Here is a 22,015-nt window from a genome sequence, read left to right on the forward strand (position 1 = left end):
ACAAGGACACAGAACAGAGGTTGAGTCAACTTTAATCCATGTCAACTGGCTGCAAGTGTGATTGTTATTTTTAGCACCTGTTACGCGCCACAGGTAAGTTACAGGTGCTGTTAATTACACAAATTAGAGAAACATCACATGATTTTTCGAACCGTGCCAATACTTTTGTCCACCCTCTTTTTTATGTTTGGTGTGGAATTATATCCAATTTGGCTTTAGGACAATTCTTTGTGTTTTTTCATTTAAGACAAATTAAATGAAGATAATAAAACCAAAGAATTTGTGTTTGCAATCATTTTCAGGAAGAAACTGAGTATTATCTGACAGAATTGCAGGGGTGTCAATACTTTTGGCCACAACTGTAAACCGCTTTTAAAGCCGGAGCTTCAGGAACAAGTTTTGGCTTACATTGCTGACACAGCCTCCATCTTTATCGCCTCCTTTTCTGAAGTTTCAAAAAATAAAAGCACTGAGTCGTCAGTGGAGGCTCCTGGTCAGGAACAACACCTTTCCTTGTGTCCTTCACCCCTACCAAAAGTGAAGGATGCGGCAGGCCACACTACAGATTACTCCATGGAGCTCTTTTCACGTATCATGCCTGGGTTATCAAGTCAAATCGTGAATTCCCCAGTCCAAGATGAATCAGACATGGAGTGCACTGATGCACAGCCACTGCTAGATTTTTCTGCTGGTACATTCACTCAGAGCACTACAGTATCTGACCCTGATGAAACTCAGGTGCCCTTTCCCGCATACTATACCACCTTACACGGTGACACAGGAAGGTGCACATGAAATTGAGAGGAGGTGATGGATGACCCAGTTGTTGACCAAGATTGGCATCCATTGGGGGAAGAGGGTGCCGCTGCCAATAGCTCAGAAGAGGAGGATCCGCAGCAGGCATCGAGATCGCAACAGCTGTTATCTGGCAGGCCCGTAGCAGTCCAAAAACGGTTTACAAAAACCCAAAGAGTTGCAGGACAGCTTGGCCAGACGGTCAAATTAGCACAGCGTGCAAGGCCTCAAAATGTCTTCCATAGTAGGAAGAGTGCAGTGTGGCACTTTTTTGAACAAAATCCTAATGATCAGGCAAATCTGAAGAAGTGCGCAAAGACCTTTAGCGGAGAGAAAAATCTGAGAAATTTCAATACCAGTTGCATGCTTAGACATTTAACCACCATGCACTTGCAAGCGTGGACGGACTACCAAACCTCACGCACCACATGTGCACCTGCTCCGAATGAAGGTAGTCAGCAATGCTACATCGCTTCCCCCACTGTAAACCCACCGGTTACCACACCACCAGCAGCAAATGTTGAGGTGTCGTCGCAAGGCCAAAGCAGTCAGGGAATCATAATGTTATTGCTACGAAAGACTGAATCTATGCCATCAGCAAGACCACCAACACCATCACCAACCCTCTCTCAGTCCGCCATGTCCACCGCTAGTTCCACCATATGCAGCTCTCAAGTCCAGCTCACCCTACCAGAGACTCTGAGTAGGACAAGAAAGTACTCATCCTCTCATCCGCGTACACAGTGTTTGAATGCCGACATTGCCAAACTAATCTCGTTAGAGATGATGCCCTACCGGTTGGTTGAAAGCGAAGTTTTCTGCGAGCTCATGGCCTACGCAGTACCACGCTATGACCTACCCAGTCGGCATTTCTTTTCTGGAAAAGCCATCCCAGCCCTCCACCTGCATGTGAAAGACCACATTGTCCATGCACTCAAGCAATCAGTGAGTGGAAAGGTGCACTGTTGTGAGTTCATTTTCCCCTTCACCGTCGATGTCTGATGAACTCCCTCTTCTGGTGAAGGAAGGTAGTGAGGCTGATTACCAAACACCTGATCTGGTAGATGATGACTGGGTAACAGGAAATTCTGACTGGATATAAGGCAGCCGACGCCCTTCTGAGTCGCTGGTGAATTCTCTGCTGGATTCTTGGAGACCAGTCTGATTCCTGCTTCCCAAAGATAAGTTTTTGCTCTGCTATTGAACTTATTAGTTTTGTTTTGTTTACCTTGTTTTTTGGAGTTCAGCCATCCCCGGTCGGGGGTGTGCTGAGTTCCATTTTTGTCTCTGATCAGTTTGTCTCTTTGCTCTGTCTTCAGAATTTACCTGAGTGCTGATATAGTCTTTTTGAAGTCCTAGCGACTTCAGGGCCTGTTTTTCCTATGAGACGGTTGGGACATTTTTTGGTAGTTTTTTTTTGACGGATTGCAGACAGCAGCTTTTCTATCCTGTCCTTTTTAGTTAGCTTGGGCCCCATCGTTTGCTCAACCTATCTTTCTATCTCTGTTAGTGTTTTCATCTTGCTTCACCGTCATTATTTGTTGGGGGCTGCCTATTGCTTTGGGGTCTGCTCTGGGGCAGTTTAGATTTCCCCTTTCCTTCTTTAGGCCTATTTAATTCTCTGGCTGTGATCGAGGGGTCTAGGGCATCGTAGGAACCCCCCACGGCTACTGTTAGTTGTTGTGGATAGGATCAGGGGTCTGCAATCCGATAGCTACCAACCTCTCCGGTTTTCTGGACTTAGCTTGTATTTTTGTTTTTTCCTCCTTTGGTGACTCATTCATAACAGTGCACCTCACAACAGATGCATGGTCCAGTAGGCATGGCCAGGGCCGTTACGTGTCCATCACTGCGCACTGGGTTAATGTGGTGGATGCAGGGTCCACAGGGGAGCGGTGGTGGGACAGTGCTGCCTAGCCCACGGTATAGGAAACACTTGGCTGTAGGTGTTCGACCCTCCTCCTCCTCCAGAAGCGAAAGCTCGTCCACAAAGCACAGTCGCACGAGCACTCCATCCGCAGCTGCCAGTGTTGCACACGAGGTGTCCCACTATCGAACAGCTAGTGGTAAGCGTCAGCAGGCTGTGTTGAAGATGATGTGTTTGGGCGACAACAGACACACCGCAGAGGTACTGGCCGACTACTTACAGTGACAAACTGAGTCATGGCTGGGCAGTCTACATCTTGAGGCAGGCAAGGTAGTTAGTGATAACGGCAGGAATTTTGTGGCAGCCATAGCCCTTTCAAAATTCAGACACATACCTTGCTTGGCTCACACCTTGAACCTGGTGGTGCAGTGCTTCCTCAATAATTATCCTGACTTAACAGCCCTGCTCCATAAGGTACGAAGACTGTGCTCGCACATCCGCCGGCCGCCCGTACACTCCAGTCGTATGCAGAAGCTGCAGCGATTGCTCCACCTTCCCAAGCATCGCCTAATTATCGACGTTGCAACAAGGTGGAACTCCACCCTGCACATGGTTCAGAGGCTGTGCGAACAGAGGCAGGCTGTAATGCATTTGTGGGAGGATACACGGGCAGGCAGTTTGAGGGCAGACATGAGTTGTCTGGTGTGCAGTGGTCGAAGCTGAAAGACCTCTGTAAAATCCTTCAGTGTTTTGAGGAATGCACACGGCTGGTAAGCGCAGACAACGCCATCAAAAGCATGAGCATCCCACTTATGCATCTGCTCATGCAAACTTTGACGCACATTAAGGAGCAGGCGTCTGCAGCCGAGGAGGAAGAGGAGGAGGGAAGCATTGATGACAGTCAGCCATTGTCTGCTCAGGGAACTCTCGTGGACGAAGTGGAGGAAGAAGAGGAAGAGGAGGTGGATGATGGGGAGGAGGATGCTTCTCAGGGGGCAAGAGAAAATGTTGGTGTGGCAAGGTCAGGTACAGGGTTTGTGCGTGACTGGAGGGATGTTGATTTGCCAGAAAGTGCTCCTCCACCCAGCACTCGCAGTGCATCATTGACACCTGGAACATTGGCCCACATGTGTGATTATGCCTTGCAGATCCTAAAAAGGGACCCCCGCATTGCCAAAATGATGAACGATGACGACTACTGGTTGGCCAGCATCCTGGATCCAAGCTATAAAAGCAAATTCCAAAACATCATGCCACAGGAGAACCTAGAGCTAATATCAGCTAACAAACAAGCAACTCTGGTAAACCGTTTATTTGAGGCAGTCCCAGCACACAGAATATCGGCTAACAAACAAGCAACTCTGGTAAACCGTTTGTTTGAGGCATTCCCAGCACACAGCGGTGGTTGTCACGCTCACGCCTTGGCTGAATGGCGCAAGCCAGGGGGTTGTGGCCCCACTGTGCCACAAACCAGACTACCCTGGAAGGGGCATGACTACGACAGCTACCTCGGTCTTCACTGGAGCCTCTGATGGTTAGGTCAGGCTTGTGCGGCAGGTAGCTGTCGGGTGCCACTCCAGGATGGTGTCTGGCTGTTGCTGCTGATCCCACTCGGGGACAAGTCACTTGGACAGGTGCTGTAGACAGTCAGGCAGGTAGACACGACAGGCACGGCTGAGACACTGGGCAAGCGGGCGTGGCTTGGAGACACTGGGCAAGTGGGTGTCGCTTGGAGACACTGGGCAAGCGGGCCCGGCTTGGAGACACAGGGCAGGCGGGCATGGCTTGGAGACACAGGGCAAGCAGGCACGGCTTGGAGACACAGGGCAGGCGGACACGGCGTGAGACAGAGCAGGTAGGTGACGGCTTGAGACACAGGGCAAGCAGGACCTGTTCACACAGGAGGTGCAGGTATGGATATAGGCAGGAAGGAGTGGAATATGAAGGAACAGGTTTGTACCTGTTCACACAGGAGGTGCAGGTATGGATACAGGCAGAAAGGAGTGGAATAGGCGGAGCCCCAGGAGTGCGGAGTAGAGCTGAACCACAAGGTCTGTGGAGAAGCTGCAGCAAGAAGTTCTGCAGCAGCAGAGAAGACAGAGCTGCAAGGGTGCAGATGCACAGACGGAGCTGCAAGGGTGCAGATGCACAGACAGGGAGGACACAAGGAAAGACACAGCAGGGAAGGAAGCCACAGACAAGGAGAAAGGGAGACAAAGGTAGGACAGAGTACAGACAAGGTACTGGAACCAAGACTCAAGGGCCAGGATATTCTGCCTCCTGGCAGGCAGACAAGGTACAAAGCAAGACAAGTATTCCTCCAGAGAAGGAGATACACAGAACAGGGCCTGGCTTCCTCAGCAGCAAGTTAATAACTGAGTATAGACATTGCACAGGCAATGTTTCAGTGGGTGTGGCGGAACTAAATAGTCAAGGGCTCTAGGTGATTGGTCAGGGACAGATTAGACAGGTGCACCCTGACTGCATAAGAACCAGAGAGTTCTGGCGCCGCCCCCCTATACACACATAGCCAGGAAACATACATGAGAGCAGAGGCACAGAGCACAGGACTGGCAACAGACAGAATTCACAGCATGACCCGGAGCAGTGAGTAAGTTGATGTGCGGGGGATGGGAGGCCATGCAGTGATGCCAGCAGGGTTGTTACAGTGGTGATGGTTCTCCCACGAGCCGTAGGGGGCAACATGGAAGAGGTGTTCGTGGAGCACACAGCCGAAGTGGCATTGGACACAGGGATTTCATGACCATGTTGTGGACTGATTTTTCAAGTGCCGCTCACACGACTGGTAATACTGCATCAATTGAAAGTGACAGGAGACAGCAGTTGTCAACTATGGTTACAAACTACTTCTCCCATATCGATGTTCTCCCTCACAGGTCATTCCCCTTTGACTATTGGGCCTGTAAACTGGACACCTGGCCTGAATTGGCACAATATGCCTTACAGGAGCTCGCTTGCCCTGCTGCTAGTGTGCTATCCGAGTCTTCAGTGCTGCTGGATCAATCCTGACAGAAAAAAGGACCCGTCTGTCGACCCAAAATGTTGATGATCTAACCTTCATTAAAATGAACCATGCATGGGTTTCAAAGGATTTTGTCCCACCTTCCCCTGCTGACACGTAGGTTGCCAGAAAAATGGCTCGCTTTTGTCCTCCTCTTCCTTGGACTTTTCCAATTCCTCCATTTTCAGCTGCTGAATGTCCAACATCAACATATGCCATTTTTTCAACCTCCCTAACTGGGCTGCCTTCCCCCCCCCAGGGCCAGGGTCACCACCTGGCGCATGCACCCGTGCGAGTGCCGTTGCCCTGGACAGGTCGGTGGGCCCACTCTTGGGCGACGGCACTGGCACAAGGTCCCTCATAGTGCAATCAAGAGTCTCTGATGGTGAGGGTGCACACCCGCCGTCAGACACACTGGTGTACTATGAGGGGCCCTGTGCCAGTACCGCCACCCACGAGTGGGCCCCCCATGCTTGCTCAGGATCACAGCACTTGCAAAGTTGAAATACTTACCTCTCCCTGCTCCACTGCCGTGACGTCTTCCGCGTTTCCTGAGTGACATTCTGGTCAGAGTGCGATGACATCACGTCTGTACGCCCTCTTCCTAAACAGTCCAAGTGCAGAGAGATGGAAGATGGGGACGACGAGGAGTCAAGACTAGTACAGGGATTCCCTAGCGAGGAAACTTATTTGTCTTAAAGGTTGGGAGCAATTTTTGGGGAGCACTATACTTTGGAGAATGATATATGGAGCCCACCATACACTGGAGCATTCCAAAGGTGGACATTAGACACTGGAGCAGCATTTACAGGGCTCATTATACACTGGAGCATTAGAAATGGGGCCCATTATATATGGAGCATTATTTGGGCCCATAACACAGTGGAGCTTCATCCATGGGGACCAACATATACTGTAGCATTATGTGGAGCTCATCATATACTGTATGGAACATTATATGGGACCAATGATTCTGTATGGAGAAATATATGGGCCTCATTATTCTGTACAGCACACTATGCGGTGGCCATAATACTGTATGGAGTAATATACTGTCCTTTTTTGGAGCTATTGGAGAATTTAAAATGGATATCAGTCATGTGATGTAAGAAGTGAAGTATTTTTCATTGTACTATAACGCTATTTCTCTGCCGTATCAGAGGATCATGAATTGTGGCATGTGTTAAAGGAGCCCATTGACACTCTTTGGCCCTGGGCCCACGAAAATCTGGAGCCAGCCCTACCCCCCCCCCCCACAACTTTAGCCAAATAATCCCCAGTTTTCAATGCCTAACTATTATTATAAAGTAAATTAAGGTTGACAAGCTTAAGCAAGAAGAATTTATGTTTTTGGCATTAAAATGGGCACTGTAGGTGTGTTTGCTGTCCTCCACTCACTGCCGACTTTTCTTCCCCATTGACTTGCATTGGGTTTCGTGTTTCAGTCGACCTTCGACTTTTCACGATAATCGGCCGATTTCGTTCGACCCGACATTTGCGAATGTCGGGTTTCATGAAACCCGACTCGACCCGAAATAAGGCAAAGTCGATCATTTCTATTGTACAGCACTATGTTGCATTTTAAAAAAAGACCATATTTTACAGTAGGGTCTATCTCTGACACGCCTCATACATCCGTGTGCCAAAAATTGTGGCATTTTAGGCCAAAATTCCCTTTTTTGTGCAGTCTGTCACTCTCGTTATATCCAGCAGTCTTTTGCATCCACCAAAAAACAAAGAAACATTTTACAGTGTGGTATATCTGTGACACGCCTCATACGTCCATGTGATACAAATTTGTGGATTTTAGGCCGGTACTCCATTGTTTGCCTGTCTGGTACTCAAGTTATATATAGCAGTATGTTGCATTTTTTTTTAAAAAACAGGCCACATTTTACAGTGGGGTCTATCTCTTACTCGCCTCATACATCCATGTGCCATAAATTGAATCATAGAATCATAGAATCATAGAATCGTAGAGTTGGAAGGGACCTCCTGGGCCATCTGGTCCAACCCCCTGCTCAAAGCAGGATTCGCTAAATCATCCCAGTCAGATGTCTGTCCAGCCTCTGTTTGAAGACTTCCATTGAAGGAGAACTCACCACTTCTCGTGGCAGCCTGTTCCACTCATTGATCACTCTAACTGTCAAAAAGTTTTTTCTAATATCTAATCTGTGTCTCCTCCCATTCAGTTTCATCCCATTGCTTCTAGTCTTTCCTTGTGCAAATGAGAATAAAGTTGAGCCTTCTACAATGTGACAGCCCTTTAGATATTTGTAGACAGCAATTAAGTCTCCTCTCAGTCTTCTCTTTTGCAAACTAAACATTCCCAAATCCTGCAACCTTTCCTCATAAGACAGGGTTTGCAGACCGGTCACCATTCTGGTCGCTCTTTTCTGAACTTGCTCCAGTTTGTTGATGTCTTTTTTAAAATGTGGTGCCCAAAACTGGACACAATATTCCAGATGAGGTCTGACCAAAGAGGAGTAGAGGGAAATAATGACTTCACGTGATCTAGACTGTATGCTTCTGTTAATACATCCTAGAACTGCATTTGCCTTTTTTGCTGCTGCATCACACTGTTGACTCATATTCAGTCTGTGATCTATTAGTATACCCAAGTCTTTTTCACATGTGCTGTCACTTAGCCCTATTCCTCCCATTCTATATATGCTTTTTTCATTTTTATTGCCCAGATGTAGTACTTTGTATTTCTCCCTGTTAAAAACCATTCTGTTAGTTACTGCCCACTTCTCCAGTTTATTTAAATCTTTTTGAATCCTCTCTCTCTCTTCTCTAGTATTAGCTATCCCTCCTAGCTTTGTGTCATCAGCAAATTTAATCAGTTTACCCTCAATTCCTTCATCTAAATCGTTGATAAAGATGTTGAACAATACAGGGCCCAGGACAGAGCCCTGTGGTACCCCACTTGAGACATTCTTCCAACTGGATGTGCAGCCATTTACGACCACTCTTTGGGTCTGATCACTAAGCCAGCTATGAATCCACCTAACAGTTGCCTTGTCCATTCCATACTTAGTCATTTTTTCAATAAGGATTGTATGAGAGACTTTGTCAAATGCTTTGCTGAAGTCAAGATATACTATATCTACAGCATTTCCTTGATCCACCCAATCAGTGATACCGTCATAGAAGGAAATTAAGTTAGTCTGACATGACTTATTAGTTACAAACCCATGCTGACTCTGTTTGATCACTTCATTCTTATCCAGGTATTGACTTACATGTTGTTTAATAATTTGTTCAAAGATCTTTCCTGGTATAGAAGTCAGACTCACCGGCCTATAGTTGCCTGGGTCCACCTTCTTCCCCTTTTTGAAGATAGGAACAACATTTGCTCTTCTCCAGTCTTCTGACACTTCTCCTGTTCTCCAAGAATTTTCAAAGATTATGGAGAGTGGTTCAGAAATTTCTTCTGCTATCTCCTTCAGTACTCTGGGGTGTAATTCATCTGGACCTGGAGACTTGAATTCATTTAGGTTAGCTAAGTGTTTCCTCACTATCTTTCTGTTTATAGATATCCTGGATTCTTCTATTCCCTTAATAGGACAGTGAATAACAGTTGGTGTTACATTTCCTTTCTGAGAGAAAACAGATGCAAAATAGGAATTTAAAAGTTCAGCCTTCTCAACATCCTGCCTTACCATTTCATCATTTTCATCCTGTAAAAATCCTATAGCATCTTTGACTTTTCTTTTACTTTTGACATATCCCCAAAATCCTTTATTATTGCTTTTGACATCTCTTGCAAGCCTCAATTCATTTTCAGCTTTAGCTAATCTGATTTGTGCCCTGCAGATTCTGCAGACAGCATTATATTCTTCTTTAGATATGCCTCCCTCTTTCCATTTTATAAACATTTTTTTCTTCCTTTTTAGCATGTGCTTAAGTTCTGTGTTCACCCATCCTGGTTTCCTTAAATGCTTCCTATTCTTCCCTCTTTTCGGAATTGTTAACAACTGTGCTTTGAGAATTTCATTTTTCAAGATTTCCCATCCTTCCTGGACATTTTTGTCTTTAAGGATATCCAGCCATTGGATTCCTCCAATTATCTTTCTGAATCCCTTAAAATCTGCCTTTCTGAAATCTAACCTTGACGTCTGAGTCTTCACAGGTCTTCCGCCTCTAGTTATCCAAAATTCTAAAATAGCATGGTCGCTACCTCCTAGGGTCCCAGCCACTTTTACCTCCTCAACCATTTCCTCCCTGTTTATAAGGATTAGATCCAAGGTAGCAGTTCCCCTTATTTTCTCCCCTACCTTTTGGAAGATAAAGTTGTCAGCAAGAGAGGATAAGAATTTCCTTGACCTGTTAGTTTTGCCTGAGAGAGATTCCCAACAAATGTCTGGATAGTTGAAATCTCCCATGACAACTATGTCATATTTTTTGGAGAACTTGGCCATTTGATGCATAAAGAGTTCATCCATATCTTCAGCTTGCACAGGCGGCCTGTAGTAAATGCCTACAATGGTGTCCTTTCCATTGTTCTGTCCTTGTATTCTTACCCAAACAGTTTCCACAGAACTCCCAGTCTCTGAAGCTTCAATCTCTGTGCAGATATATGCGTTTCTAACATACAATGCAACACCCCCTCCTCGTTTATCAAGTCTGTTTCTTGCAAATAAGTTGTATCCTTCTAGTCTTGTATTCCAATCATGTGTATCGTCCCACCAAGTTTCAGTGATTCCAATGACATCATATTTCTTTTCCTGTGTTAGTAGTTCCAATTCTCCTTGTTTGTTGCCCATGCTTTGTGCATTAGTATAGAAACATTTTAGTTTGTGATTGGTTTCTCTTTCTCCAATATTTTTATTAATTAGATTCTTTCGTCTTTGTTCTTCCTTTCCACTTCTATTAGCAGAGTTCTCAATAGCATTTGTCAGGTGTATGGCTTTTTCTGGTCTTTTGCTTCCCTTCCCATGTTGTTCTAGTTTAAAGCTCTCCTTACAAGTGTAGCAAGGCGACTTCCAAATACATGCTTTCCAGTCTTCGTAAGGTGCACCCCATCTCTAGCAAGTAGTCCATCGTATAAGTAGTTCACTCCGTGATCCAGAAATCCAAATCGTTGCTGACGGCACCATCGACGTAGCCAGTTGTTCACCTGCAGAATCTTATTCCACCTCCTTGTTCCATGGCCATCCACTGGGAGGATGGAAGAGAAGACCACCTGCGCTCCCAGTTCTTTCACTTTCTTGCCTAAGTCTTCAAAGTCTCTGCAGATGGTTTCCAGGTCGTTTCTTGTGGTGTCATTTGTCCCCACATGTAGTAGCAGGAATGGGTAGTCATCTGTAGGTCTGAAGAGTCCTGATATCCTGTCAGACACATCTTTTGCACCTGGAAGACAGCACATTTCCCTTGAAGTTATATCCGGTCTGCAGATAGCGGCCTCTGTTCCTCTCAACAGGGAATCCCCCATGACCACCACTCTCCGTTTCTTCTTCACAACATTTTTCTTTCTCCATCCAGGAGGACTCTGAAGGCGTACAAGGTTGCTGTTTGTTGGCAAAGTCTTATCCTGATGTATTTCTTCATCATTTTCCTGCGTGAGAGCCTGGTACTGGTTTCTGAGCAGTATGGGTGCTGACTGCCTCCTGATCCTCCTGCTTCTCTGGGTCACATGTCTCCATTCCTCTGTTTCTTCAGGTGCACTTCGAGTTTCTTCTCTTTCTGTAACATGAAGAGATAATTCTGCTCTGTCCAAGAACTCTTCACCTTCCTTAATGATCTTCAACGTAGCCAACCTCTCTTCGAGATTTTGCAACTTTTCCTCCAACAGGGACACAAGCTTGCATTTGTGGCATGTGAAGTTTGGCTTTTCCACTGGTAAGTCTGTGAACATGTAGCAAGAAATGCAGCTCACCAAATGGCTCCTGGCCTCTTCCATCTTGAGATTTCTTAAAAACGATGAAAGATGAGCCAAAATTCGCGCGCCAGATCTCAAGACTCTTCCCCTGGCTTTCCGATTTCCTCTTTTCAGCTGCAACGGCCAAAACCCAGTGATCGTTGAGCTCGCGGAGACTCTTCACTTATCCCAGAAGGCACTGGGAATATGCAAATGATCTCAAGACTCTTCCCCTGGTTTTCCGATTTCCTCTTTTCAGCTGCAACGGCCAAAACCCAGTGATCGTTGAGTTGAGGCATTTTAGGCCTAAATTCCCCTTATTCCCTTTTTTGGGCAGTCTGTCACTCTCGTTATATACACGCAGTGCCTGGGCTGACAAACATTTCCCTATGGGGGGTACATTTTTTAAAAATATACTATGGGCGTCACAGACACCCTTGCCAAAAAGTTGACTGCCTGTACCAGCACAGAACACGTTAATCCTGGTGATTTAGTGGCGGAGAATGAGGAGACATAATGATAAATCATACTGAAATCAAACAAATAAATAAAAAATGTGAATCCACCTATGAAAGAAAATAACAAAAGGGAGTGGCGAGCACAGGTTCATAGATATGAAGCCAGAATGTGTCCATCGAGATGTGTTTGTCCCTGAGCAATAGCTCAGAGACAGGCATATTAATTAAAATATAATAGTATTTCAATATTTTTCTTTTGTAGAAGTATACACTAGGTCCTAAGAGCATGGTCAAGAGATAGTAAAACTGGAAAATATAACAATAAATGGGAAGAATATACGTACGTCTCAGTTCTATAACAGTTCCTCCTGGGGGAGTAACATTTGTTTTGGTTTCAAATTAATAACAAGCATCATAAAAAACCCTTGCACAAAAATTGAGTGACTTTTGCATCACGGAATACGTTCACCCTGGTGTTCTACTGGTTGTGGATGATGAGGATGAGAATGAGGAGGATAACACCAAACAGACCAAATAAGGAAGCGGATACCCATGTGTGGTTGTGAAGAGGTGCATGAGAATACACCTCCACAAAAAGACATTGTATTTGAGGTTATGTTTCGCTGTTTTCATTTGGTGGTGTACAAAAGTCTTGCCCAATCCAGCCCTTGTTCATTTTTTATAAGAGTCAGCCTGTCAGCATTGTCAGTTGACAGGCAGATGCGCTTATCTGTTATAATTACACCAGCGGCACTAAAAACCCGCTCTGACAGAACGCTAGCAGAAAAGCAGGGCAGGACCTCCAAGGCGTAGAGAGCCAGTTCATGCCACGTGTCTAGCTTGGATACCCAATAATTAAAAATCTCGGAGAATGTTTGTACGATCTGCAAGGTACTCCCTCAGCATCTTCCCAAACCTTGCACTTCTTGTGCCAGCACCCCTTGCCTTTGTGCCGGCACAATGGGAGGGTCTGAGAAAACTGTCCCAGAACTTTGCCATTGTTCCCCTGCCTGAACTGGATTGTACTTTTGTCTCTCTCCTTTGGACTCCTTGGTTGTACAACAAACTCTGACGTCTGCTCGCAGTGTTCTCACACGGGACTTTTTTCAGTAATTACGCTACAAGGGCCCTCTGGTACAGCAACATTTTTGTACACCTGTCTGCCTCTGAAGAAGAGATTGAAAGTTCTCCTTGTAGCGTGGGTCTAAAAGTGTCACCAACCAGTAATGATGTCATTCTCCGCAAGGAGAAATGATACTTCTTGGATATCAACCAGTAATGAGTGTCACTGAAAATTTTGATAATGCGAGGGTCACAGGAAACACAGCGCAACATAAAGTCAGCCCAATGCATCCCAGACTGCTAACAGGCAACACTTCTGTGTCGTCACCAAGGGGTTGACTGACCATGCTTTCCTTCTTTTCCTTGTCCTCAGGCCTACAACGAACCGCAGTAAGATCATAGTACAAACATCATTATAAATACCTACTTGTAAATACACCCCTGTATTTTTAAGCTCCCTCACCTCATTTTAGATTGAGATTGTACGTAAGTTGTCACGAGCAGGATTACTGTTATCGTTGTTATTTAGGACTGTTTGTTTGAAACTGTTAAACTGTAAATATGTTTTCGCTTGATAATAACTTTCAATATTCAAATTAGATCACAGATAAGCAGAATGGAAACGTTAATTATGGTGTAATTGATGCTCACCCGCTTGGTGGATTCCTCAAAGTTTTGGAGGATGGTACACATCAGACATCCATGTCCACTCCTGAGATCTTATGTGTGAAGTCAGAACTGAATACCGACAACCTTGTTGATAGTGGTAGACTAGTCAACAATTGCCTCTTCTGCTCACAAATCCTTTCCAACATCTGCAGTGTAGAGTTCCAATGCCTGGGAATATCTCACACCAGTCGGTGAGCCAGAAGCTGCAAGCGCTGCAGAAGCATGGCAAGGGCAGATGAAGCTGTAGCTGACTTTCTAAAATGTGTACACAGAGCGTTGTACTTTTCCTAGCAGATCTGGCAGCTCCGTGTCACTTTTCAGAAAACGTTGACCAATTTGGTTAAGAGCATGAGCCAAGCATGGCACGTGTGTGAGCTCGCCTCGCCACAGAGCAGCCACCAGGTTCCAGCCATTGTCACACACAAGCATGCCTGGCTGTGGGTTCAGCAGTGTCAGCCACAGATCTGCCTGCTCTTTCAGAGCTGTCCACAACTCTTTATAATTGTGCGATTTGTCACCTAACCATATTAGCTTCAACACAGTCTGTAGCCGCTTTGATGAGGCAGTGCTGATGTGCTTCCAGCTTGTGACTGATGTTCTACTTTTGGAGATGGAGGCTGAAGACGAGGCGAAGGAGGAGGTGGAGGTGCAGGAGCTGTAGACTGGTGGGCAACCCAGATTGACGTGAGGTGTTGTGAATTCCCTTGCTTGGACTTCTGAGCCGAAGCTCCCTCTGCTCTCTCTGGTGGTTACTGGGAGTAGTGGAGCTGGCCAGGTTGATGGAGGTTTCCCACCTGATGACGATAATTGGGAACCTGGGATTACTGGCTGGGAGCATATAATTGAGCTGGCTGCTCTTGGTGGTTGCTGGTGATTTCCTCCTTGTGCATTTTAGAGTTCTTTTGTTTCCTGCCTGATCTGCATGGTTCAGTTAAGTGATTCTTTTGCTTATCCTTAGCATCTAATCTGGTTGTGCCTTTTTTTTGCTTTCTGCTTTGTTGCTAGGGTTCAGCGTACTCCCTGCTGGGGGCAGCGCTGGGCCCTGCTTCATATGTTACAGCTTGTGTCAGTTTGTTCAGTCCCCTGTTATGTTAGTATCCTTTGCTTTGCTTCCAGTTTATACCAGAGTGCTGACCTAGCGAGGTGAGGTTGTGTGGCCTCAGGTTTTTTGTATATCAGATGTGTTGGATTTTCTTAGGGTTTCGTGCGGATTGCAGATGTGGCGCCCCTGAGGGTTCAGTCACCACAGAGGTACTGCACCTTCTCCTGAGGTGAGGTACCCCACCATTCAGGTAAGGTGGAGACACTTGACCACACAACATAGTAGTGTAGCAAAGCACCCTTTGGTGGCTCCCTGCTTGGAACACGAAGCGTGCTGGGAGGCAGGTGGAGTTAGTTGGCACTAAAAGAGCGGGAAGAGCTTGGGATTTAATCAGTCTGACAGAGTCAGTGGAAGAGTGAAGATCCCCTGAGTGGGATGGAAGGATGTGCTGCAGCCGACCTCAGTGACCTGGGTCCGCTGGCACAGGAAAGAGACATTGATGGAAAGCCTGACTCTCTCCATAAGAAGGAAGGATTACTACGGAACGTAAGGAGAGGAGGACTAAGGATTAGGGTTAGAGCAGAACCCTTCCCAAGTTCACAGCGCGAGACCGGGGTCCGGTCCCCGAGGTTGTATGGATACTAATGGTCCTGCAGCAGACACCGGAGGAATAGAAGCTGTCACCACTTTATTCCCACACCAGAATTGGGGGCACAACAGCAATGATAGTGAGCCGAGACTTGGTAGCAAAGAGTCCCCGAAGCAGGCTACAGCTGTCTGCCACACAAGTAGAGTTCATAGGAACATCTGACAGGAGGAACTCCAGTGTAACTCAGTACTGTGAGTACTTCACTATAGGTGCAAAAGGGAGACGTTCAGAAAAGGCACATATGTTGGCGGAGTGTTGGAAGGGAGTGCTTCATCTTGCCTGGAAGTTGGCTGAGCCCCTGACCGGGAGGACACGGTACCGAGGCGGGCACCTGTATACTCAACAGACTGTGAGTAAAGCTTTGGAACTACATGCCCTGGTGTCCTCCGCTTATTACTGCGCCAACCCAGTCAGCACTGCTACATCTTGGTGCCGGACACTACACTCTCTCCCTTATCACCTATCTTCTTCATCTACTCTGCCCTGGGACTACAGCCCTACCTGTAGAGGGCTACACCATCATCGCAGCACCACACCATCTGTCCCAGAGGATCTGTCTGCAGCGTCGGCTTAACATCTTCATTGCCGAACACCACAGGTGGCGCCACGAATCATTCACTTATAAACTTTAAACATCATCATCCACTCTATTCCCCTTTTACAATGGATGCCCAGGGCCATGGACCGGGTCACAGCTACCGTGACATCTCCCATTGAAACCAATGGGCCCGATACCGAGTACCCCACAGCCCTGGCATGGGGCGATCCACAGACAGTATCTTTTCTGTCCTGTCTAGACAGCTTGGGCCCCACCGTTTGCTCAGTCTGTTCTCTGCCTGTGTTTGTGTCTCATCTTGTCTTTCCAATAATATATGTTTTGGGGGCTGTCTATTCCTTTGGGGATCTGCTCTGGGGCAGTTTAGATTTCACCTTTCTGGCTTTAGGCTTCGTTAGTTCTCCGTCTGTGACGAAGCATCTAGGGCATCATAGGAACGCTCCATGGCTACTGCTAGTTGTGTTGATAGGATCAGGGGTCTGCAATCAGCTTAGTTACCAACCTCTCTGGTTTTCTGGTGGCTTAGCCTGTTCCTGCCATCCTCCTCGGTGACCCATTCATAACAGTAGGGTCTGCAATACTCGAGGTTGGGAGGACGTGCACCATACCAAGGTGGGAGTGGGTCCCAGCTTCAACTATGTTAACCCAGTGTGCCCTCAGTGAGATGTACCATCCCTGACCACATGCACCTGTCCACGTGTTTGTGGTTAGGTGGACTTTCCAAGTAACAGCATTGTGGAGGGCACAGGTAATGTCGTGGGACACATGCCTGTATAATGCAGGAACTGCACACCGGGACAAAAAGTCCCGAATGTCCGTGGCCTCGGGGTGATCCTTAACTCTGCCCTCTCTTTCAAGCTACATATCCAAGCCCTTGCCTCCTCCTGCCCAATACAACTCAAAAATGTTTGTGCACGCCCTCATGATCTCCCGCCTCTATCTATCCTAAACTCTGTTGCCAGAGTAATCCAACTGTCCCTCCATTATTCCCCAGCCTCTCCTCTCTGCCAGGCCCTTCACTGCCTTCCTATTGCCCATAGGCTACAGTTCAAAACCCTAACTATGACATATAAAGCCTTCTACAACCTGTCTCGTCTATACATCTGTGAAATGGCCTCCCAATGTCCAACTGGATCATGACTTCTTCTATGCTAGCCTAGTGTGCCGTCAGCGAGATATACCATCCCTGCCCACAAGGACTTGTCCAAGTGTCCGTGGTTAGGTGCACTTTCCCTGTAACAGCATTGTTGAGGGCCCGGGTAATGTGGGACACGTGCTTGCTTGGGTAATGTTGTGACGGCAGACATGGAGAAATTGTGGCGGGTGGGGACCGAGTACCTTGTGACTGTCAACTGGGGCTGAAATTCAACCCTGGCATTTGAAATCACACAGGCCCATGCTGTCCAAGTCCTCAAGCACTAGATGGGATATATTACTAATATTACCTTGGATGGAAGAAAGGAAGATTTACTGCAAGACCAATATTTCTAATGATACCCGTGGTCTGCTGGGGTAATCAGCGGCTTTATGCTTCATCACAATTCTTAGCAGTATAGGTGTCTTGAGAACACTGTTTCTGCTAACAACGTAGCAGACCAGGCAGCCCATGACCAGACAGGCCCTTCTGGCGTTTGCCAGATTTGCCAGATGGCCAGTCCGGCTCTGGTCACTGCCATCAGTTTGCAGAAAGCTTCCGTCTACCACAAGCCTAAAATGCAACATTTTGAGCGCAAGCAGAGAAAGGTGTGAATTTAGTACTGTGGCGTTGGCTGCGTATTTTCGCTTGCGTTCCAAGCACTGGGGTATGGACAACTGAACGCTGCATTGGGACGTGGACGTGCTTGTTAATGGTGCTAGTTGAGTTTGTGTGCATCTACAGATGCAGGGCAGGAGGCATCTTTGCATGCACCATGGACAGGGGATTGGCTTGCACGCACAGCAGCGGAAGAATCAGTGGTATCACCCGCAGACACTGTTCATGAAGCCTGGTGTTCATCCACCAAAGTTGGGTGCTTTGCTGCCATGTGCCTGATCATGCTGGTGGTGGTATGGCGGGTAGTTTCGCTACCCCTGCTGACAGCGTCGGACTGGAACACCTTGGGCCCATCAGAGAAAATCATTCTTGGGGCCCACTATGTAGCTACATAGAAATAAATACAAGACCACCAAATAGGGCATAATATAAGGTAGTACAAATCTTAATTATGAAGCAGGAGTTGGGATAGCCCCCTCATAGAATATAAAGCAGCTCCCTCATATAGTACAATGCAGCCTCCTCATAGAATATAATGATGGCCCTCTCATAGGGTATAATGCTATAGATAGATGGATAGATAGATAAAGAGAGAGATATAGAGATCAGAAGCCATCTCAAAAATTATTACAAGTGGAATATCCCTTTAAATCTGAAGTAACTAGAGATCCCAACCTCTAGACCAGTGGTCCCCAACCTTTTTTGCACCAGGGACCGGTTTCAAGCAAGACCATTCTTCCATGGCCCGGCAGGGCGGGGATGGAGGTGTGGCAGGGGCGGGGCTATGGACACGGTTGTAGTGTAGCAGTGCATACTTATAATTAAATAACATTTATAATGTGATTCAACTCACCATAGGTTTTGAATAAGTGCTCCATCACCCCCTTCTCCCCATCATTGCCTTCACCCCATCACTCCCTTCTCCCCATCATTGCCTTCACCCCATCACTCCCCTCTCCCCATCATTGCCTTCACCCCATCACTCCCTTCTCCCCATCATTGCCTTCACCCCATCACTCCCCTCTCCCCATCATTGCCTTCACCCCATCACTCCCTTCTCCCCATCATTGCCTTCACCCCATCACCCCCTTCTCCCCATCATTGCCTTCACCCCATCACTCCCTTCTCCCCATCATTGCCTTCACCCCATCACTCCCCTCTCCCCATCATTGCCTTCACCCCATCACTCCCTTCTCCCCATCACTGCCGTCTCTCCATCATTGCCTTCACCCCATCACTCCCCTCTCCCCATCATTGCCTTCACCCCATCACTCCCTTCTCCCCATCATTGCCTTCACCCCATCACTCCCCTCTCCCCATCATTGCCTTCACCCCATCACTCCCTTCTCCCCATCATTGCCTTCACCCCATCACTGCCATCTCTCCATCATTGCCTTCACCCCATCACTGCTGTCTCCCCATCGCTCCCCTCATGGCCTTCTCCTCATGTCCCCATCTCCTCCAGGGCCAGGCTACACAAACACAGACCAACACACACACACACACACACACACACACACACACGTACACACACACACACACACGTACACACACGTACACACACACACACGTACACACACACACACACGTACACACACACACGTACACACACACACGTACACACACACACGTACACACACACACACACGTACACACACACACGTACACACACACATTATACATACATACACACACACACATTATACATACACACAGACACCACCTCTCTCACCTGCCCGCCGCCCGCGCTTCCTCGCTCTGACACAGCAGCGGCCGCGCTCTCCTCTCTGTGTCAGTCAGACAGGAAGCGTGGGTGGCGGGCAGGAAGCTGGACGCAGTGGACGGGTCCTTGCAGCTCCGCTCCTGCTATTCCCTCTTGCAGGCAGCGGAGCTGCTTGGATCGCTCCCTGGCCGCCGCTAAGAACTGCTGCGCGCAGCCCCCACTACGCCACTGACCGCCCCTAGCTCCCCTTGTGTCCGCGGACTGGCAAGGGCACTGCAGCGGCCCGGTGCTGGGGACCCCTGCTCTAGACCACCCGGGATGTTCCTCCTTAAAGGGTATTCTATTAATAGGGTCCTCTGATGTATTGTCACTTTGTATAACATTGACTTTAATGAAAACGTTGAAAATGAACAAGAGCAATTATATTTACTAGAGTTGAGCGACTTTTGGTTTTTTAGGGTCGCGTTTCGTTTCGTGAAACCCGACTTTTCCAAAAGTCGGGTCGAGCAAGATCGTCCGATTATAGGGAAAAGTCGGGGTCGTCCCGAAACACGAAACCCAATGTAAGTCAATGGGGAATAAAAGTCGGCAGTGAGAGGAGGACAGGAAACACACCTACAGTGCTCATTTGAATGCCAAAAGCATCAATTCTTCTTACTTAAGCTTGTCAACCTTAATTAACTTCATAATACAAGTTACGCACTGAAAAATGGGGGTTATTTGGCTAAAGTTGTGGGGGGGGAGGGCTGGCTGCAGGTTTTCATGTGCCCTGGGCAAAAGAGCGCCCCTTTAACACATACCACAACTCATCATGCTCCGATACGGCAGAGAAATAGCGGTATAGTACAATGAAAAATACCTCACTTTTTACATCTCATGACGAGGCCCATCTATTTCTCCATACAGAATCATTGGTCCCATATAATGTTTGAAACAGTATATGATGAGCTCCACATAATGCTACAGTATATGTTGGTCCCCATGGATGAAGCTCCACTGTCTTATGGGCCCAAATAATGCTCCAAACATAATGGGCCCCATTTCTAATGCTCTAGTGTATAATGGGCCCTGTAAATGCTGCTCCAGTGTCTGATGTCCACCTTTGGAATGTTCCAGTGTATGGTGGGCCCCATCTATCATTCTCCAGAGTATAGTGCTCCCCAAAAATTGCTGTCCCAACATTGAAAACAATCAAATAAGTCTCCTCGCTAGGGAATCCCTGTACTTGTCTGGATTCCTCGTCGTCCCCATCTTCCATCTCACTGCACAGTATTTCAACTTTGCAAGTGCTGTGATCCTGGGCAAGCAGGGGGGGCCCACTCGTTGGCGACGGCACTGGCACAGGGCCCCTGATAGTACGGTGGTGTGTCTGATGGCGGGTGGGCCGAACCTGCACTTTCATCTGCAGCTTCCTCTTTGTCACCGTGTAAGATGGAACTGTATATGGGAAGGGTAACCTGAGTTTCATCAGGGTCAGATTCAGGTCGTGTAGCGTGCGAGGGGAATGTAGTGGTCTGGGTCAATGTACCAGCAGATTCAACGAGCAGTGGCTGGGCATCAGTGCACTTGTGTCGCCCCCAGGAGTACGGTCGCCACAGTGGCATTACCTTCTTCCTAGGGAGTGTGATGTCATGCTTGGGAGCAACGAAGGATCTCTCTAGCAGGTTAACTGATTGGGCGGCGTTATTCCCACGAGTCATGACCCTCCAAACAGCGTTCATGAAGGCAAAGTGTTTGTTTTACGTGGGCAGTATGGTTGCAAAGCTGAAAATTAAAGGAATGTCCAGAAGGGCACCACCAGGAGTAGAGCCTACGGTTAAATTCCACTCCACCTGGGAAACCTCAACCATGCCAGCTACAGAACAGATGCACACATTGCAAGCTTAATTCCGTTAACGAACGAGACTCCGTCATGCCCCGCGGTCCGAGTCCGGCTTACTAGAGGGACACGTGAGGCTCTGGCACATGAGATTGGCCAATAACTGGTGTGTCATTCCCTTACATGTCCGTGGCTGCATATGCGCTACACTGAAAAGGCCAGCGTTTGTCGCTTACAGGTGCAGATAACCCGCTGAACAACGTTAGTGATGGGGATCACTGATTACAATTATTACCCGCGAACAATGATTTCCCAGTAAGTGCAGGTCAACCGCAGTTCCGGAATTAGGCCTAACCGTCATTCCTGAAAAAATGAAAAACTTACGTGTGCAAACCACAGGTGCTTTAGCTTGCTTAACAGCTCGCCAGCCGTTCTCACGCCCAGTATGGATTACACGTGATTGCACAAAGGTGAGAAAGGGTACCGTATCCCCAGATAACATGTATGGATAGCGTACACATTCAAAATATATGTCTATACATCAGGAGGCAGGCTCAGACGGTGTTAGGCCCAGTATGGATTGCACGTGATTGCACAAAGGTTAGAAAGGGTACCGTATCTCCGGATAACATGTATGGATAGCGTACACATTCAAAATATATGTCTCAGGAGGCAGGCTCAGACGGTGTTAGGCCCAGTATGGATTGCACGTGATTGCACAAAGGTTAGAAAGGGTA

The sequence above is a fragment of the Dendrobates tinctorius genome, unplaced genomic scaffold (assembly GCF_039654945.1).
Source record: "Dendrobates tinctorius isolate UK_male_01 unplaced genomic scaffold, ASM3965494v1 ptg000158l, whole genome shotgun sequence".
NCBI classification, from domain to species: domain Eukaryota; kingdom Metazoa; phylum Chordata; class Amphibia; order Anura; family Dendrobatidae; genus Dendrobates; species Dendrobates tinctorius.